Genomic DNA, 19401 nt, shown 5'->3' on the forward strand with positions numbered 1-19401 from the left:
GTCCCGCTTGCTGCTCCGTGACCACGGGGACAGAGGTCAGTGTGAGGGCATGGGGGAGTCATCCTTTTGCAAATCACAGAATCACAGAATCTGCTCCTGGGCTGGCGGCAGCCCGGCACCAGCCCCACCGGGGCCACGGAGTTGTGCCCATGGCCCAGCTCTGGCCCCGCTGCAGCCCTGCGGCCAGGCCACTCGCGATGGGAGACGGCACAGGCACTGGGGGACATCTGCATGGGGCTGCTGCTCCCGCAGGGCAGGCACTTTCCAGCCCGCACACACACACACACACACACACACACATCTCATTAACAACACACTCACCAGCGACTCCACGCGCACACTGCCTGGCAGCGACGCTGTCTTCTGCAGCAGCTCGCCTGCCACCGCCCCTCGGCTGCTCAGGGCCACAGTGCCCGGCGTGCTCCCAAAGAAGGCAGGGCGGTTGCAGGAGTGCTCAGCGTGCCCCGTTCTTTCTTCCCCAGCGGCAGAGCAATGCTGGGCACGGCGTTTCTTTCTCGGGCGGGAGCAGTCCCGGGCTCATGCTGATGGTCTCCTCCTCCAGGGGCCGCGGGCCACCTGCTGCCATTGTTAGAGCTTTGCAAGCATGCTTTCACGCATGCAGGAGGCTCCTGCAGCACAGGAGAGACACATGCAGTTGAGACAGGCTCCTTTGGTCTGGGAGGCATCTCTTGTGCCTGACCCAGGCTTTAATCTTTATGCACCTTGGCCACAGGTGTATAAATGGTTACATTAATGCCTAGGCGTATCATCTTTTTATTCCAATCATTCCTGGACAGTTGCAGTACTCAGCAGTCAAGGGCCACGCTCTTTGGGACAGTGTGCTGGAAAAGCTTACAGAGGACTACTAGCCCTGCAGCTGAGATGATGGCTGAGTTCTGGAATTGCCTGGGTTCAGGGAGGTCTTTGTTGAGAGTGCACCTGTCTATTAGGAAGAAATTCAACAGGAGGCTTCAGGAGTTCAGGAAATTGACAGTTGAAGTGCTCTTCAAATTGAAAGGCTACGAATGAGTCCAAGGTGGAGAAAACACTTTCAACAGGACCTCTGGCGATCTTGTCAAGAGAAGTCCCAGAAATTGTTTGGTGGTGAACTGGCTTTGCTGAACCTGCTTTTCCCTGATCTGGCAGCTCGGGCAGCTCCTCTGGCAACGAGCTGCTCCCTGCTCCTGGCGGAAGACCCTGGCTCTGACCTGTCCAGCGAGCTGAAACCAAACACTTGCCTGAGTTATCAGAAACTCTTGCTACAATCTCTCTAGCCACCAGTCCAATTTCCTCCTGGAGATCTGGATGAAAAGGCGCAGAAGGCTCTGTCCTTCCAGCCCTACCAAACAGTCTTCCACTAACCTCAAGGAAAGCCCTCCTTAAAGGGCACACAGACGGATCCAGCTCTTTCACCTTCTGCAGCACTTCCCGCACCATGTTCTCAGCCACTTTGACAAGCACTTGGGTGTCTTGGGTTGCTCTTTGTGGTTCAAACACTGTTTTACAAACACGACCTCTCACCACGGTCGGCTTTCTCTCTGAGTTAACATGCTCGTGAGTGCACCCGGGGAGCTCAGCACCACCTGAGCTAGAGTAAGCTTGGCTCCCAGGGAACTTCTCAGGTAACTAACTCCCTTTGTGGTCCCATGCGTCTAGCATCTCTCTGAAATCCACCGTCACCCTGAGGTGCTTTTCCCCTTCCCCGCCGCTCCAGTTCCAGAGAGAACTGCGCGCTTGCGGGTGGCGATGCAAAGGGTGGCTTCAGTGGAGCTGTGTCTCCTCTCATTGCTGAGCTGAAAACACTTGGTGAGCCACTGGGTTTCATGCTGCTCTCTGCAATGACTTTTCTAGTCCTGGAGCAGGGCAGACTGCCCATCACACCAGCTAGCTCCTCGCTGCATGCGCTACGGCTGCTGGAGCTGCCCAAAAGGATACACTGGCTCCTCCCACACTGCAGCACCTTTCTCTTCAGGTCTACCTCTGTCATGTGTCACGGCTGTGTATGCCATTCTTGCTCCTTCAGCCACAGCCACGGTCAGGGTAGCCTGTGTTTGAGGATGCAGTTCTTCGTTTAAACCTCCTGTAACAGAAACAGGGACAAAGTGATGAGTGAGTGCGTTCTTTCACTTGGGCTAGTTTTACTCATTGCCAAGTACTCACTGGATGTGCCTCAAGCAGTCAAGCCTAAAACAAACGTCCTCTCCACCCAGAGACCGGCAGATCCCAAGCAGAACCAGACCATTCCTTAAAGAACTGTCTGTGATTTGCCAAAGGAAAAACTGGTGCTAAGGGGAGATCGCCTGGGATACAGGCGTTGGAGGTTTCTCCCATCAAGGAGTCCAGTGTTGCTGGTGTTTCTAAAAGTCAGCCAGGGGACATGTTCTAAAACAGAGGGAGCTGCAGCCACCCTGAGGTCATGAATCTCGGTGCAGCAGACCTCAAACATCAGGCCCTGCCCTGGAAGTCAGTGGCTGCCTAGGGTGACGACGTTCACGATGTAGTGCAGCCTGAAGAAGGCTGCTGCAGGCTGCCAGCCTGACTGGGATGGGGGAGCAAGCTCTGTGTCAAGTACAGACCCAGACAAGAGTCTGAAGGTGTCCTGACCCATCATTTCCTCTTTTGCACCTTGACAGGGTAAGCCCCCTCCATTCCGGTGATGCTTTCAGAGAGGCTCTAGGATGGGGCAGACCCGGGCAGCCTTTAAGGAGACCTCCGCCAATGGGAGTCTCATGTCAGGCAAGAGCAGGCTCTCTCCTCAGCGAGCCTCTCATCCCCTTCGTGAAGCAACTAACCCCAAAGTGGCTGCGCTCTCACAGTGACAGCCCTGTAGTTGCATCAGGCAACTACCTGGTGACTGGCCCCTAGAAGAAAGGGTGTCACCCAGGGTTGCCTTTGCCCCCTTTTTGGGTGACAGCTTAGAAAACCACAACTTGGAGAGAGAGCGAGCAGGAGTTTGGAGCCCCATTGTCATGAGGAAGCAAGAGGTGGCTCCTGGGACGGCTTCCTTGGAGCCACCAGCCTGCCATGCCATTACTTGATCCTTTCCTAAGCCTGCCTGCTCTTCAAAAGGCTCAGAAGACTCTCTGCCTCTCCTCACAAGGCACAGAGCTGCGGCGAGGGATGCTGCTTTTCTCCATCAGTGAGCACCAGGGACACGAGTCATACCTTACAGCGCCTCTGAGCCTGGCAGTCGTGTCCACACCAGAATGCCTGGCCCACCACACCAGTCCTCACCTCGTCTTTGTTCCGTGTCTTTCCGAGAGAAAACGAGGAAAGCCCCAACCCTCCGCACTCTGAGCATGAAGTGGAGTCTATGAACACGGACAGGAACGTACTTGTTACCACCTGTCAATTTTCTGTGGTAGCTCAGCAACTGCAGCGGGCTGCAGGGCTCGTGCTGTGCTGAATTTATGGAAGGCAAGCGACTGCTGGCCATGGAAATATTTCGCGTGAACTCTGAAGCACAACAGGCTTCACTCCACAGACAGTCTAATGTAGGGACATGAACTGTGCTCAGTAACACAGGTGTGAGGGCAAGTGCTGGGAACCCCCTTGCCTTCTCCGATTACTCCTTGATAGCCCAGTGATAGCGCCACACAGGCAAGCGTGGGACTCAGGATGGTGCAGCCCATAGAAGAGGGGTTTGCTCTGGGGGGCTCCCCAAGAGTTTAGGAACCCCGGCTGCACCACGGCCAGAGCCTCCACACTGTGGGGTTGCCGTCACCCTCCAGTGACCCCACGAGTGTGGAGCAAACCTAGTCAGCAAAGGAGAAGTGACACTGCAGACTCACACCATAAGCATCTAGGTACTGTGGAATTTCCTACTGGATTATCTGTTGAATGTGCATACTGATAGCTGTTGACCATACTGCTGAGCATTCTGTTGACCATCCTGTTGGTATCCATACTGTTATTGACTGAGGACATCTGTTCTATTGTCCAACTGCGGTCTGGCAGTGATCGACTGAATAATGAACTAAGCTCAGGAAGGATAAAAGAAAGTAAGCCACATACCTCTGTGTGGACTCAGACTCACCGTCAGCTGGTCTGAGGACCCGACAACCCGCCCGTCAGCAAGGACGGCCCTGATGCCAACTGCCAGGGAGAACCTGAATCATCTTGGTGCAGCTCGAGCATGGTGAGAACAATCCAGGGAAAACTATACCAGAGGGGTGGCCCATAAGGACAAGGAAAGGGCGAGAGCGGTTATTATATCGTGCATCTGAATACAGTCTTTGTACTGCACATCCGTGGCTTATCTATAGAGCTCTGATAGATGTATTCCATGTTTAGTTCTTTACTATACTTTTTGGCTTTGTTATCCCTGTAGATTGTCTGGTGTTAATTGTTTAGTGTTGTCCAGTGTCCCATCATATGTGTAGAACCACTTAGCTCTAATAAACTCTTATATCTGACAAATGACGATCTCCCGAGTTCAGTGCAACTAACCCCGGAATCTGAAAGACTCCCAGGCGCCCCTCTAGTGGCGCGTCACATATTTGATGTCAGAAGTGGGATTCTGATACGTTAGCCATGCCGTCCTCCCGAGATCATAACGCTCAAGAAGCCTGGAAACGGCCTTGCTGAGAGCTTTCAGGCAGAGGGGTGGAAAAACCCAAAGTGGGACTCGCAGTGGGTAGGGAACCATGGCAGAGATCGGGATGCAATTTGGAATGAGCATGATAAATGGAGGAATATGAATAAGTTAAAGACAGGAAAGGGCCAAGATGCCATGTGCTGGCTACTAGGCAGCTTGCCTTTAGGCAGCCTTGGAAAAACTGGAGGAGGCTGAAAATCTCCTAGAAGAAGCCCACAGCGATGGGAAGGAAGCTGAAATGGAGAAAATGGTTTAGAAAAGCATTTAGAAAAGAAATTACAGCGTTTAATCACTGCACAAGTGGAGAACAAATGTGAGACATTACAGAAGACTAATACAACCTGGAAAGAACTAGCGCGGGTATCCCAGCACCAGGAAACGCCGGCAAAGGACCCTGCTGCTGGCCGTGCCATCTGGCAGCAGGTAGGCAGCGTGTGGCTCGTTGGCAGCAGGTACAAGGCACAGCCTGGCATCCCGGACCGTGGGACCATGAGTTAGGAACAAAGTGAAGGGGCCCCTCAGGCAGCCTCAGCACACGATGTCTGTGTGAGATTGCACTCAGGGAGAATTGCAGACCATTGAAGAAGCTTACTGGCAAACACGAGGGCAATGACTAATGTGAGAGAGTGAGTGAGTGTGTGGAAAAAAAAAAATCAAATAGGGCAAAAGCCCTAATCCTATTAAGTAGTCTCTGCAGCAGGAGAGCATGTGAGTGTGTGCATCAGGCACTGCATTATAACGCTGATAACCATGACGCCTTCAGGCAGCAAGCACACACGTCTACCAGCTGGTTGGGTCCAGCAGGGCCTCACCAGAGTTCTCGTATGTGCGTGAAGGTAACCACTGCACTTGAAGCTAACATTATGACTGGGTCTGACTCTTAGGCAACCTGTAAACCAGCTTGAACCTAACCAAGGTGTTTAAAGGAAAGGGCAGTGGGCTGTGAGGGGAAGGGGATTCCCAGGGTCCTAAGGTCTGTCCCGCTTGCTGCTCCGTGACCACGGGGACAGAGGTCAGTGTGAGGGCATAGGGGAGTCATCCTTTTGCAAATCACAGAATCACAGAATCTGCTCCTGGGCTGGCGGCAGCCCGGCACCAGCCCCACCGGGGCCACGGAGTTGTGCCCATGGCCCAGCTCTGGCCCCGCTGCAGCCCTGCGGCCCGGCCACTCGCAATCACAGAATCACAGAATGGTTCAGGTTGGAAGGGGCCTCTGGAGATCATCTAGTCCAACCTCCCTGCTCAAGCAGGGTCCTCTAGAGCATATTTCCCAGGGTCATATCCAGACGGGTTTTGAGTATCTCCAGCGAAGGAGACTCCACTACCTCTCTGGGCAACCTGTTCCAGTGCTCTGTCACCCTCACAGTCAAGAAGTTTTTCCTCAGGTTTAGATGGAACTTCCTGTGGTTCAGTTTGTGCCCATTGCCTCTTGTGCTGTCGCTGGGCACCGTGGAGAAGAGACTGGCCTCATCTTGTCGACATCCCCCCCCTTCAGATACTTGTACACGTTGATGAGATCGCCTCTCAGTCTTCTCTTCTCCAGGCTGAACAGGCCCAGCTCTTGCAGCCTTTCTTCAGAGGAGACATGCTCCAGTCCCCTCATCATCTTTGGAGCCCTCTGCTGGACTCTCTCCAGTACTGCCATGTCTCTCTTGTCCTGGGGAGCCCACAATTGGACACAGTACTCCAGGGGGAGGCCTCCCCAGGGCTGAGGAGAGGGGCAGGATCACCTCCCTCCACCTGCTGGCAGCACTCACATAAAGAGCAACTCCACCACCTCGCCTTCCTAGCCTGCCTTTCCTAACAAGCACGTAGCCGTCCATGACCGCATTCCAGTCATGTGAACTGTCCCACCATGACTCTGTAACTGCAATGAGATCATGGCCCTGCGACCGCACACAGATCTCTAACTCTTCCTGTTTATTCCCCATGCTGCGTGCATTGGTATACAGGCATTTCAGAGAGCCAGTCAAGCATGCAAGCTTCCCAGGAGAGGTGCAAGAGGATCCTCCATAGCCATGTTGCATGCTGTCTCCCCTGGCTGCATGCACCCGCTGGAGGCATCCTGACTTGAGTGGTGTTTTACTGAGTACAGTGTCTCTGTACCACTCCCCTTCCCCCATCTTTCCTAGTTTAAAGCCCTCCTTACCAGGCTGGCCAACCTGTTGGCAAAGACAGACACGTGTGCCCCGCTTAGTGAGGTGGATCCCATCGCTCTTCATCAGCTGTTGATCTTCAAACCGGGTCCCATGGCCATAGAAACCAAAGCCCTGTTGCCAACACCAGCGGCGCAGCCAGTTGTTAACTTGGAAAGCTCATCTACTCCTCCTCCCGTCCTTCCCCCTCACAGGCAGGATTGAGGAGAAAACGACCTGGGCTCCCACACCCTTCACCACCATCCCCAGAGCTCTGGAGTCCTGTGTGATGGTTTCCAATTTGCCTTTCGTGTTGTTAGTGCCCACATGGAAGAGCAGCAGAGGGTAGTAGTCTGATGCATGGACAAGCCTTGGCAGTCTTTCCATGACATCTCTTCTTCGAGCCCCTGGCAGGCAGCAAACCTCTCTGGACAAGAGGTCAGGTCGGCAGATAGGTGCCTCTGTCGCCTGCAGCAGGGAGTCACCCGCAACAATCACTCGCTGCTTCTTCCGGGTGTTCCCTCATGGCACGGGGTCTGTCAGGCCAGTTGCCTCCCTTGGAGCCGTGCCCAGCTCCTCCTCAGCTTGGAGGGCGCTAAACTTGTTCCTCAAAGGAACAAAGTCTTGAGGAGGAGTAAGAGCCTTTCTCCTTCTATGAGAGGTCACCAGCTTCCACCCCTCTTCAACAGCGTTACGATGTGCCGTTTCACACGGTACAGAGCCCTCCGGCAACTCCACTGCAGTGGGGGCTGGGGACTCCCGGAGCTGAACAGTCTCCGAGAATACCCTGTCAATCTCCTGCTCATCTTCTCAGATGGTACGCAGCCTACTAACTTCCTCCCGCAGCTCCTTTATCTGGTGATACAACTGGTCAACCACAGCATACCTCGCACAGGGCAGCAGACTGTCAGCCCAAGACTCATGGAGAGGCCCCACGCACTCCCTGCAGCCTGACACCTGTAGAGCTGCATCTGCTGTCAGAGGGGCTGTCTGCGTTGAAGCCTCAGACACAGCTGATGCAGCACCTCCAACAGCCACTGGGGAACGTGCTCTGCGGCACGTCATGACCATGCCCGGGGAAGGACACACCACTGCGCAAAATGGAGAGGTGCCTTCTGTGCCTTCTGTGCCTTCTGTGCCCAAAGTGTTACAACTGAGGAGCAAACTCTATAACTCACCTAAGGAGTACATTCAGGAACACTCCAACTATTGAACCAGCAAACTGTATTGGCCACAGAGCAGGCAAAGGCACTAGAAAAAGGTTAAGGCCAAGCTCCCTATACTCTGCTCAATAAAAATTGCAGAGGGATGTCTTGTCCCATAGAGCCTGACTTTTCCTTTTGAGTGAGGAAATTAAAACTCCCAGTTGTACTGAAAACCACACCTTTGGGAGGAAAAAGATACAAAGCTCTGTGGTGTCGGTCATATCAAAGTCCTCTGCCTGTGCCTTCAGTTTTTTCCACCTGTCCAAGCTGGGAACTGACCTTCTTGCCTCTTGTGTGTGCGCTTGAGCCAGCAGTCTCTCGGGAGGAACCTCTCAGGAATCGTCTGTGCGGACAGAGTCGAATTGTCATCCTTTCGCTCACCTCCCCGCCCCCCATCCCCTCATCCAGAACCTGGCCTTGGGGAAAAGGTGGTGTGTGGTGGTAGCGCTTGTCAAAGCTCTGTTCGTTAGTGCTGCTTTTGCTCAGACTTCTTGTGGTCCATCCATTCCAGTATGATGCGTTTGGCAGAGGCCGATATCAGATGCTGTGGCAATGATAATGGTCTTTAGCATTGATAGGCGCCACACAGGCAAGCGTGGGACTCAGGATGGTGCAGCCCGTAGAAGAGGGGTTTGCTCTTGGGGGGCTCCCCAAGAGTTTAGGAACCCCGGCTGCACCACGGCCAGAGCCTCCACACTGTGGGGTTGCCGTAGCCTCATGAGTGCAGAGCATGAGTGCAGAGCAAACCTAGTCAGCAAAGGAGAAGGGACACCGCAGACTCACACTGCAAGCATCTAGATACCGTGGAATTTCGTACTGATAGCTGTTGAATGTGCGTACTGATAGCTGCTGACTGTGCGCACTGATAGCTGTTAAACGTGCAACTGTTAAACATGCGCACTGATAGCTGCTGAATGTACTGATAAGCATCCTGTTGACCATGCTGTTGGCATCCATACTGTTATCACCTAAGACCATCTGTTCCATTGTCCAGTCATGGTCTGGCACTGATTAATGAACTAAGCCCGGGAAGGATAAAAGGAAGTAAGCCACATACCTCTGCGTGGACTCGGACTGACCGTCAGCTGGCCTGCGGACCCGACAACCCACCCATCAGCGTGGACGCCCCGATGCCAACTGTCAGAGAGAACCTGAATCCTCTTGGCGCAGCTCGAGCGTGGTGAGAACAATCCGGGGAAAACTATACCGGAGGGGTAGCCCATAAGGACAAGGAAAGGGCGAGAGCGGTCATTATACCGTGCACCCGAGAGCAGTCATTGTACTGTGCTTCCGTGGCTTAACCATAGAGCTCTGATATGTGTGTGTTTTTAATTCTTTACTATGCTTCTTAGCTTTGTTATACTTGTAGATTGTCTGCTGTTAATGGTTTAGTATTGTCCAGTGTCCCATCATATGTGTAGAACCGCTTAGATCTAATAAATTCTTACATCTGACAAAGAATGATCTCTCGAGTTCAGTGCAACTAATCCCTGAATACGAAAGAATCCCGGACGCCCCTCTAGTGGCGCGCCACAAGCATCCACAGCTCTGATCCTGTGCTGCGCTCTCTTTCTCACCCTCTTGAAGCAAGCACTTCCTCCTCTGTGGAGCCCAGCTCCATACAGGATGTCTGTGGATCCAGTGCCCCCAGCCTAAGAAGTGTTGAACGGGAGGCTTGTGTTCTACAAGGGCAGAGACCTGTCCGTGGAGTACAGGGCAGAGGCTGGGCATACTAGCCCGGCAGTCTTTGCTGCCTTTGGCCAGGCCTGTGAAGCTGTTTCCTTGGCGTGACGGTACAAAGGCAGCAGGAGGTAGACAGTGGGGTTTTGTGCCCGGGCTGCTGTGAGGACAGAGACATCTCGCAATGGCCAGGTGAAAGTGCAGCCAACAGAGCAGAGGCAGCCAACAGATGCAGCAGCTTGTGCAGCAGTTTCTGGGCTCTGCTTAGCTCTTCTGAGAAGCTCGTTGGAGATTGTGGGGACTTCTGCTCCCCCAGAAGGAGTTGCACAAAAATCTACTCTCTGAAAATGGTATGTCTACCTAGCAGGAGTTGCAGAAAATAGGCAGTTAACTGAAGGACACACTAAGGTTTCCAAACTGCAGATGCCTGTAAACACAGAGCCTCTAGCATTACAACACCCTTTTACACCTTCACCAATTCTGAATGCACCGCCCCTCACTGAGGGTGCACCAACAGAAAACACTTGCTTCACTGATGCCTTAGCAAAAAGGATAAATGGTCAATGGCAATATCAGGCTGTTGCATTAGATATTACCACTGGCACACAAATAATAGAAGACGGGGAAGGCACTTCCCTTGAAGTGGGAAATAAATAGATCCCCAGTTTGGAGAAATCAAGATTGGCAACTATTGCTAGATATAGCCAGGAAAACACCTTTCAAGATGGGATGCGTAAAAGCTCATACCAAGGACAATCAACCAGCCACCAAGGGGAACCTAAAGACAGATGAGTTTAACGAAAATTAGGATAATCACATGAGATCCTGAGTGGTATCAGCTGGGAGAATGGTTACATCACAACCTAGGTCACACAGGTAAGGAGGCTCTTTACTTTGCTGCACAGAGTAAGGACTGGCCCGTAAACAGGAAACTTGTGGAACTATTCTTACAGAACATCCCCAGTGTAGATTAAAATTAGAAGCACATCGTCCTGCTAAAGCACTACCTCTTCATGTCAGTGAAGGGAAAACTCTAGGGTCTACATGGCAAAGTGATTGTTTTGCACCAGTCAAATCCTCTGCAGGATATCGATACAGCCTCACAGGAGTGGAAGTAGTCTCCAGCTTGCTTATGGCAACTAAGAGTCAAAAAGCTGAGGGGCAAAGTACAGTGGGAGGACTAGTGTTTTGGTTCTCAGATCTGTCTCCTCCTGATGTTATCCAAAGTGATAAGGGCTCATATTTCTCGTGTCAGGAAGTGCAAGACTGGGCAAGACAAGAAGGAATTCAATGGGTATTTCACACCCCACACTAGCCTCAGTCAAATGGGATGATAGAAAGGGCTAATGGCTTATTGAAAGAGCCTCAAACCACACGAGGCTCAATGGGATACGCGACTTCCCTAAGTACCCCATCAAGTACATAACCCACAGGGGCCCTCTGGAAGCCCTGTGAGCCGAGCACTCTTTGTCAGAACTAAACTTAGTGCTCCAGCTACTGGGAAAGGAGAACAGCCGACAACGTTACAGCCAGGACAGCCTGTGATGGCCAATTTACTATCCATCGGTCCTGTGCCTATGGCTTTAATTAAACCCCGTGGCCCACTTGCCTGGGAAGCTACTGAGAGCAGTGGTGCAAAACACAGAATTAGCGCACGATGCATTTTTCCTTCTTTTTCATAGGGTAATCTGTCTGGACTCACCCCGCCAACTCATGCTACTCTTATTTTCACAGGCTCAGTGAAAATGGGATGATAGAAAGGGCTATAAATATGGTGCAATTATAGCCAGAGATCCACTGTGGTGCAATTATAGCTGACAGGTGAAAGCTGCACTGACCAAAGTGTGTACCTGGATGGTACTACACGGGGAAGGAAGACCACCATGCCATGCACTACCATCCCTTGGGGGATCCCTTGTGCTCTTGACCAAGGGAGTTGAGAAGATCACTCACTGACATGGGAACGGTTGGAAGAACCTGCCCTATGGTGTGTGGTCCACCCCAAAGTCAAGGCACATGAATGTCCGATGCGCTGTCAGGATGGAACTCGGCCAATACCAGGAGAAGGGAAACAAACTAAATTCTCCCTTTGCCTAAAATCATGTCAGTGGGGAGGAAGAGGATCGTTATGGGGATGTGCTTGGAAAGGACCCAAACACTCTCACAACCCCCCCTCCTGAAAATCCTGAATGGAAGTGCACGCTCCCGTTGTCCTGTAATGCCTCATTCCATCCACTCATGACTTTTCCCCCCTTACGGCATGCACCAGTGCAAGGCTGTCTCTGTGCCAACAACTCAGTGCTTAATTTCACTGAGAAACTCTTTAGGGATGACTTTCAGCCCGCAGACAGCAAAAGCACCTTTGTAGCTGAAGGCAAAAAGGCAGCTGTGCCAGCCCCAAAGGGCATGGTTTGAGCATGCTCAGATCACACGCTACATACCCTCCTCCCTGCTATGCTTGTTGGCGTACAATGCCCATTAGCTTCCTCCTAAGTCATGTTAGCCAGGTCTCCCTGCCTCTCAAAAGTGGCGACGAGTGAACAGGGCAACTCTATGGTGAGACCTTTCACGTGGAGAAAAGGTTCGAAAGCGTTTGCTCTGAGGTTTAGAAGGGTGCTTCATCTGGGGAATTGCATCAGCTAAAACTCGAGAGCAAGTAGCGCAACTGACTGATCAAGGAGAAATACTGGCTAACGCCACAGCGACAGCCTAACTCTCCTAAATGAGCATGGAGATGCGACCGCCCGCATAACACTACAATTGAAAACCACTCTGGGCCTCACGCTGTTGAAGGAGGGAGGAGTCTGTGCCTTCTTGAACATCTCCGGTGAAGACTGTTGCGTGCACATTCCCAACGTCTCCCAGCCACTCTCCCTGCAGATTATGCAAGTTCGGCAAGTAGCGGCTGACTCTGCAAGCATCCAGGATGGAATATACTCATCATGGCTAAATCAACTTTGAACTGATGGGCTTCTGACTTCCAGGATGGCTTGCAAGCCTACTCCAACCACTGTTCACTATTTTAATAACCATTATTATTGTAATAGTAGTAATTAGCGGTATGAAATCAGTAAGAATACAACGAGTTCTCACGCTCTCATAGCAGCCTCTTCCCCTGGCCAAACTGGAGGAAGATGCCACAATGGAGAGTAGATCTATAAAAGAGGCAATAACCACTCCATATATTTATGACACAGAGGCAAGAGGGGACCGCACCACCACTCTGTGAAAGCATTGGAGATTTGACTATGGTCATGGGGTGGAAGTGTGGCGGAGCGCAACTCCCCCCGCCCCTGATTGCAAGCCCAAGGGGTGGCGGAGTGCAACTCCCTTATCTCGGGCTCCAGCTGACCGCAAATAGCTGATAGTGCCCAGGACTGACCAGGAGGAACTAGGCCATACTGGTTGCAAACCAGTTTCTGGCAAAGGCCAGAAACAGGCATGAGATGAGCAAAAAGGGATACATTTTCCCCTACGCAGCATGAGATTGGCATAAAGGTAGCTTTCCCCACACGTGGCATGAGATCAGCAACAAAGAGACATCTCCACACCAAATACTGCATGACCATGAGTCAAACTCCACGCCGGTAAATAGTGCTGCAGCCTACAGCCCACTGAGCTCTCCTACACGGCAGCTGGATTCATGGTGGTGAACCTCCCCCTGAGGTGGCACACCTCTCCAGGTTACTCCTCGAGGTCAAGAGACTCCCTACCGGTGACAGATCCTCTGAGTGACTGAAACTTTCCTCTTCAAAGCTGAGAGATTCCTTACCCGAGACAGATCCTTGGTAAGAAAATAATGGCCCACGGAGACTTTGCAAACTGTAATCTTGGATTGGTTGTGCTGCTGAGACTTTGCAAACTTTGCTAAGTGTCTCTCAAACTGACTGTGCACATAATCCGTTGGACATAAACCATTGACTAAGTCTGGGACTAAGCAGTTTGGATAGCCAGGCAGTCCACTCTGAAGGAGTCCACGACTCACTGGAGGGTCTCCTTGACGATTCTGCCTCACACTGTCCTCTATGCAACAAATAAACAACTGAACCTTGCCATGAAATCTCATCAAACCACTGTTTTATTCAGCATTGAACTTTGTTAAATCACTATCTTATCTCAGTAAACATATTGCAGCTTCTCTCTTACAAGTGAAGTGCGTCACTCCTCACTCATCCGCAACAACCCTGAAAAACAAAGCAGCAGAGCATAAGAAGCTGCCCAGTCACTTGTAAAGTCGACGGACAAGAACATTTCTTCCCAAGCAAAACAAGAAGGGATTAACCACCTCAAGAAAGTCAACAGCCTCCCTTTTTTTTCTTCCGTTTGGTAACACCATCCGGTAGCAGGCAAGGACTAAAGACCCAGGTTCAGAGCTCCCGTCTGGTTGGGACTATTCCAAGCAGACAAGCTACAGATAGCAGTAATCTAACAAATTGGTCTCAAAGCAGACACAGCCTGAGTCCAAGCAGAAAGAGGCCGTTCCTTAGAGAGCTGTCGGGGATGTGCAGAAGGAAAAGCTGTTGCTCAGGGGACACCACCTGGGATACAGGTGTTGGAGGTCTCGCGCAGCTAGCAACCAACCGTTGCTGGCCTCTCTCAAAAGCGCTCACAGGAGGTTTTCTAAAGCAAGGGGTAGGTACTGCAGCCAGCCTGGCTCTGAGTGTGGTGAAAAAGAGGATTCCAGCCCTGAAGTGGGAGCTAGTGGCCCCTTGGGGACTGTTGACCATGGCCAGAGGACGTTCACTAGGCAACAGTGGGCCTCCTCAACAGCTGCTACTTCCACAGGACTCATGCTCTACGCCGGCGGGAAGCAAGCAACACAAAGGACACAGGAGCAGGAGCAGGAGCAGGTTGAGTTATTATACAGGACTGTGTGCTCTGGTCCCTTCTGCCATGGTCTGCTTTCAGGATACTCCTACCTTTTTTCTCAGGTTCCTTTGCAGCTCTGAGGCAGTACTGAGGGAGGCTGCCAGCCGCATGCAAAGTGGGGCGTGAGTTGTAAGCCACGCACAGACCCAGGCAACGGCCTCAACTTGTCCTCCTCCCTCGGTCACTCTTTCGGACCTTGACAGGTTGCCTGTCAAGACAACAGAAGGCTCATCCTTGACTCTCGGGATGTCTCCCCACCACCTTCTTCAATGCTTTCCGAGAGGCTCTTCCAAGGGACGGAGCCAGGCAGCACGTCATGAGCCCCGCTGAGGCCAACTGGGCAACAAGCACGCTCTTCTCTAAGCTACTCTTGGAGCTCCTCCAGGAAGAAACTAACCCACAAATGGCCACATGCTCACCAAGGAGAGAGGCCTGTGGCTGCCCCAGTCAAGCAGCTGCGCTTCTGGACACTCAGACACTTGGGTGCTTTGCGAATAAAGCCCTCCTAGCAGAAAGATGCAGGAGTGCAGCAAGCGTGTGGGCAGCGTGGGGAGTGATGGTGAGGCAGGAAAGGCTCAGGACAAAGAGAAGAAACTCAGCTGGACCCGGTTAACAGATACAGCTCAACCACGTCACAGCACGACAGCTGCTATCTTCTGAGACATAGCAGGAGGCTGCTGTCATACCTGCCAAAATCTTCTGCTCTCTTTCAGGTCAGTGTCGCTGTCTCCTTCGCAGGCTCCTGAAGAGAAGCATTTGCTTGTCTCAGGACAGAGACACAGCTCTCTCGAAGAATCCTCCCTACTGCTTTCTGCAGCAAGAAACAAACAGCCATCCCTGAGTAACTTCCAAGCCTGTAGCGCTCCCTTGGCAAGGCGGTGTGGAAAGCAAAGCGAGACTTTGTCCCTAGGCTACAAAGACTTCCTGTGGAGAGTATGACTGACGCTCACCACTTGCTTAGAGATGCAGGTCTCCCTTTGAGAGCTTTCCGAGTAGCATCTTCTTCCTCAGATGACAAGCTGTGCCATGTGGCTCGAGCCATGACCTGCCAGCTCTCCCCGCAGAGCACTGAAGTACGCACAGCTCTTCTGGTCTTCTTCCCAACAGCTGAAGGCTCACTCGTCTCGGCAGCTCCTACCAAGGACAGGAAGTACAATTCCCGCCTGTGAATGGTCTCCGTGGCAAAGTGTGTTGGCCACAGGGCTAAGCAAGCCCTCTTTCCTGCTCGGAGGGCACACGTGCAAGAGCCCAGAACAACCGTTCAGAAGAGCGTCTGCCTGAACGAACGCCTCACAAAGGACGCAGCAGCTGTGACTTAGGTGCAGTTTTGTCACCAGCAAGCACAAGGCGCCTGTTCCACAGCTGAGAGCAAACACGCTGGCTCCTGTTGACATGACTGGAGAAATCTGTCTCTAGATGTGTGTTAGTCTCACGTAGTCTCTTAGCTTACCTGAGCTGTTCTTCTGGCTGCCTGGCTGTTTCTTCTTTCCCAGCTGCTGCTGTTCTCGCTCAGCCTGCTGCAGGAGGCCCTTCTCCTCTTCAAGAGCCTCAAGCTTCTCCATCCTCGGCGCAATCATGGCAAGAAACCTTCACGGACAAACACAGATGGCTCAAACACAGCACCTGCAGCTCTCTTGCCCAGACCATTTCCTCTTTTGCCACTGGCATCATCCTGCTGTGGGGGCCCCGCCTCAAGTGCCCCAAACACCTCCCAGCTGCCTTAGCCAAGCTCCACACACTCATGCTGCCACTCGAGGCACAGTCAGCATCTGCACCCGCTTGACTTAGGCAGCGTTTCCCGGAACACAAGGCTCCAGCCAGCACCACGCGGAAAGGCCACAGGCCCACTCCTGGAGCAAGGCTTACTTGTCTTGTCTCTTACCTGGCCCTCATCTCCCTCTCTCCATCTCTCAGCCTCTCGCTTTGCTCCCGCAGGAGCCACTCTTGGAGGTGAGCAATGTCCCTCCCTTCTGGCACTTTGGGGGCACCCTTTAGTTGCCCTGCTGGGCAACGGCCTTGCCGTGGTGCCTGTGGCTTTCTACCAAGACAGCAAGGCCCAGCAGTGCTGTAGGCACGTAAACAGCTGCTAACAGCTTCCCCACAGCTGCCCAAGCACTCACATCTCTGCTGTTCTCTGCTGACCCACACCATCAGCACCATCAGCAAGCCCTGCGGCTGAGAGAGGGCCATCATGGTGGGACAGGGCACGGGCACCAGACGCTGCCCTTGCCCTTGCCCACCAAAGGCAGCTGGAGTGAGGGGGAGCACAGCCCTCTGCCATGTGCTTCCCTTCATGTTCTTCTCCCCACAGATTGTTCAAGAGTCTGAGCAATCTCCCTCCCTCCTCTTGCTGGCTGCTACTTCTCAGCACCCGTCTCAGAAGAACAACTGGAGCCTCGAGTCACACACCTCCCTCACCACTCGCCTTGCCCCAGCTTGCCCGCTACAAGCTTTACATGCATGCGTCTCCGCCGGGCTCCTCTCTGGGAAGGGGGCTTTGGAGCCGCTGCAGGGAAGGGCTCTCTGGAAAGCTGCTGGTCCATGCAGGGCAAGGCATCTCACACGCTCACACGGTAGTGCTTTCAAACCTCCGAGATTTAGACTTCTTCCTGGCTCAGCACTCAGCTTGGCTCTCAATTTTGCCCTAAGGAAAGCTTTCTCTACTCTAGAGACCCCTCATTTGATAAACAGCCCAGGCGCTACAGCGTCAGTCTTGCAGTTATCTACTGATGCTGTGTGGAAGTGAGGAGCTATTTACGGAGGCATTTCAGAAGACGTGCCGTTCCTCCACTGAAATGGACTTGTCCGTTCCTGCAGCCAGTGTTGCAGGTGGAAGGAGCCCTGCAGGGCTGGGGGCGGGAAACAAAAGACAGCCCACCCCCACCATCTGCCCCAAAAGTCATCATCCTAGGCAACCAGGATGCCATCCTAGGCATCCTAGGCTCTTACTCCTCCTCAAGACTTTGTTCCTTTGAGGAACAAGTTTAGCGCCCTCCAAGCTGAGGAGGAGCTGGGCACGGCTCCAAGGGAGGCAACTGGCCTGACAGACCCCGTGCCATGAGGGAACACCCGGAAGAAGCAGCGAGTGATTGTTGCGGGTGACTCCCTGCTGCAGGCGACAGAGGCACCTATCTGCCGACCTGACCTCTTGTCCAGAGAGGTTTGCTGCCTGCCAGGGGCTCGAAGAAGAGATGTCATGGAAAGACTGCCAAGGCTTGTCCATGCATCAGACTACTACCCTCTGCTGCTCTTCCATGTGGGCGCTAACAACACGAAAGGCAAATTGGAAACCATCACACAGGACTCCAGAGCTCTGGGGATGGTGGTGAAGGGTCTGGGAGCCCAGGTCGTTTTCTCCTCAATCCTGCCTGTGAGGGGGAAGGACGGGAGGAGGAGTAGATGAGCTTTCCAAGTTAACAACTGGCTGCGCCGCTGGTGTTGGCAACAGGGCTTTGGTTTCTATGGCCATGGGACCCGGTTTGAAGATCAACAGCTGATGAAGAGCGATGGGATCCACCTCACTAAGCGGGGCACACGTGTCTGTCTTTGCCAACAGGTTGGCCAGCCTGGTAAGGAGGGCTTTAAACTAGGAAAGATGGGGGAAGGGGAGTGGTACAGAGACACTGTACTCAGTAAAACACCACTCAAGTCAGGATGCCTCCAGCGGGTGCATGCAGCCAGGGGAGACAGCATGCAACATGGCTATGGAGGATCCTCTTGCACCTCTCCTGGGAAGCTTGCATGCTTGACTGGCTCTCTGAAATGCCTGTATACCAATGCACGCAGCATGGGGAATAAACAGGAAGAGTTAGAGATCTGTGTGCGGTCGCAGGGCCATGATCTCATTGCAGTTACAGAGTCATGGTGGGACAGTTCACATGACTGGAATGCGGTCATGGACGGCTACGTGCTTGTTAGGAAAGGCAGGCTAGGAAGGCGAGGTGGTGGAGTTGCTCTTTATGTGAGTGCTGCCAGCAGGTGGAGGGAGGTGATCCTGCCCCTCTCCTCAGCCCTGGGGAGGCCTCCCCCTGGAGTACTGTGTCCAATTGTGGGCTCCCCAGGACAAGAGAGACATGGCAGTACTGGAGAGAGTCCAGCAGAGGGCTCCAAAGATGATGAGGGGACTGGAGCATGTCTCCTCTGAAGAAAGGCTGCAAGAGCTGGGCCTGTTCAGCCTGGAGAAGAGAAGACTGAGAGGCGATCTCATCAACGTGTACAAGTATCTGAAGGGGGGGGATGTCGACAAGATGAGGCCAGTCTCTTCTCCACGGTGCCCAGCGACAGCACAAGAGGCAATGGGCACAAACTGAACCACAGGAAGTTCCATCTAAACCTGAGGAAAAACTTCTTGACTGTGAGGGTGACAGAGCACTGGAACAGGTTGCCCAGAGAGGTAGTGGAGTCTCCTTCGCTGGAGATACTCAAAACCCGTCTGGATATGACCCTGGGAAATATGCTCTAGAGGACCCTGCTTGAGCAGGGAGGTTGGACTAGATGATCTCCAGAGGCCCCTTCCAACCTGAACCATTCTGTGATTCTGTGATTGCGAGTGGCCGGGCCGCAGGGCTGCAGCGGGGCCAGAGCTGGGCCATGGGCACAACTCCGTGGCCCCGGTGGGGCTGGTGCCGGGCTGCCGCCAGCCCAGGAGCAGATTCTCTGATTCTGTGATTTGCAAAAGGATGACTCCCCTATGCCCTCACACTGACCTCTGTCCCCGTGGTCACGGAGCAGCAAGCGGGACAGACCTTAGGACCCTGGGAATCCCCTTCCCCTCACAGCCCACTGCCCTTTCCTTTAAACACCTTGGTTAGGTTCAAGCTGGTTTACAGGTTGCCTAAGAGTCAGACCCAGTCATAATGTTAGCTTCAAGTGCAGTGGTTACCTTCACGCACATACGAGAACTCTGGTGAGGCCC

This window comes from Struthio camelus, chromosome 18 (assembly GCF_040807025.1).
Source record: "Struthio camelus isolate bStrCam1 chromosome 18, bStrCam1.hap1, whole genome shotgun sequence".
Taxonomy (NCBI): Eukaryota; Metazoa; Chordata; class Aves; order Struthioniformes; family Struthionidae; genus Struthio; species Struthio camelus.